Below are 2,203 nucleotides of genomic sequence, written 5' to 3'. Positions count from 1 at the left end.
AAGCTACCCCAGGTCAGAGTAAATCAAATTGATGAATTAATCAGGTTGCCATCTCTACTTTTCATTTTGACTAATTAGATGCCTAACTAAAAGCCAGTACAATTTACATAGTCATTTTTCCTTGATGTTGTCTTTGTTTTGCTGATTCTTTAAAAAAGATACCCAGTGAACTATAAATTCTATGTATTCTTCCACAAGGCTTGTCTGTTGTGAACAGATACTCAATATTTTTGCTTCATCTGGACCTAAGTTTCACAGGACAAAGTAAGTAATTTCAAATGCAGGAAGTCAACAGCTTTTTTGCTGTATTTTACTCTCTACATATATTTTTTAAATTATTTTGTGCATTTTTATGATTTTTAATTATATTTTAGAAATATGTAGGAAACATGGTGTGCCAGTTTCTGGACTGGACCCTCACAGAACTTGGCACAGTCATTCTTTGTCCTGTCTTGAAAAATCTACATTTTTCAGTTTTCAGTGAAGAGATTTGTGGCTTGTGTCATGATAAACCAGAGTCCTAATAGTTGTCATTTATCATCCAAAGAGGGACATGGATCTGAAGAACAAGATGATTCCTATTAATGCTTCAGAAAAATGAATCTTGGTTTTTCCTTCCCTTTCTTTAGGAAACCACACTCATAAGCTCTGTAGATAAAACTCTTGGTTCAGCCTTTCTTAGAAGGTTTCAGGGTTTCTAACCCCTTCTTAGAGGGTTTTCTCTGCTTACAAACAATAAGGTCTTGATTGTGTTCTTCTGGAATAAATGGAAGGTTGATTTAAATGGAGATCATGCAAAAATAAAATCACATCCTTATGCAAGAGACCAAAAGAAAACTACTGAATGGTTTGAATGTTTAAAGCCTATAAGAAAACCCAAGAAGAACTTGAAACTTAGTACTTGGAAAAAAACTAGATTTCAAATCTGGCTGGTTTTGTTTGCTTATTTACCATATAAAAGACTACTGAAATTAAATGCTTAAATGAAGACATTTATGGAACTGACAGATACAACAATTAGAAGTCAGCTGGAAAGTGTCTCCTAATATTAGTTTTAAAGAAATACAGTTCTTATAGGAATTATATTTATATAAGGAATTAAAGAATGGCTGTAAATTGATGTTTCTAGTTAAAAATTGGATTTTTTTTATGTTGTTGTGTTAAGCATGGAAAGAAATACTTAATTTATATTTTTTCTTGTCCTGTATTTCCTTTCCAAAATTCATCTCTCATAATACAAAGTTCAGTTTCACAAATAGATCCATGTTTCTGGGGGAGTCACACAATGGGCAAAGTTAGATTCTGATCTTTGGAGAAAATGGTAGCAGCCTGAAATGCAACTTAAATGTGGCAGAAGCAGCTCATCACCAGTGGGAATTAATCCTGAATGTCTGTGTTTGGAAAGTGAGAGATTTCCAGTTTTTTACTTCAAAACAATCTTTATATACCTTAAAAAAACTCCAGTTTTTATCTATTTTGAAACTACAACACTTTGCTAGTTTGCTATTTGCACAAGTTAGTGCTTATTTCAGAAAACAAAGATATATCTGCAATAACTGAGATGACCAAAGGCAGCAGGCTTGTTCACACAAAGGTTAATAGTAAGAAATCTGGTTAATTTAATTTGTAACTCTCCTTGTTATTATCTTCCTTCTTATAGTGCTTACCTGCACAGCTGCTGTAGGCATTATAGAAACTGCAATAATTTTTTGTGCACACCAAAGTGGTTTTCTCAGATTCTGAGTACAGCCATGCTAATTATAGTTACTGTATTTTATCTCTAAAATCCCCCTTTAAGATAAGAAAGCATAAGCTTTCAGAGTTTAAGAATTGGTATTGTCTTCTTACTTCCTTGGGATTTTTAGATCTAGTGAAATTAGAGATTTAAAGTTTTATGCAGGCATGTAATCATCCATAATCAGTGATTTGGCAGAAGCACAATGAAAAGTGGAGATAATTCCACCATCCTGTCTCTTCTCAAAGCATGGCTTGGATAGACCTCTTATACCAAATTACATAAGCATCTTTGTTGTATTTTTTAAATCTTCTGCATCTTTGCTGACGTTGCTTAAAGGTGTGCTAATTACTGTCAGTTGCTGTAATACTGGACACCTGTGAGCTTGGAATTAGGCAAAGACGACTAATTCTTTTTATGTAGGACACTGAACAGGGAGCAGATGGTAATAAGCTTCAGTCAACATCA

General features: G+C 33.5%; 1 protein-coding gene across 2 annotated transcripts in view; it reads left to right on the top strand.

Annotated features, from left to right (window-relative positions):
- Positions 1–2,203, top strand: part of DOK6 (docking protein 6) — a 251,085-nt gene that overhangs the window by 69,300 nt on the left and 179,582 nt on the right. The window lies entirely within an intron of this gene.

This window comes from Passer domesticus, chromosome 1 (assembly GCF_036417665.1).
Source record: "Passer domesticus isolate bPasDom1 chromosome 1, bPasDom1.hap1, whole genome shotgun sequence".
In the NCBI taxonomy this organism is placed as follows: domain Eukaryota; kingdom Metazoa; phylum Chordata; class Aves; order Passeriformes; family Passeridae; genus Passer; species Passer domesticus.
Note: the sequence above shows the minus strand (reverse complement) of the source record. Positions and strands in the feature narration are given on the sequence as shown.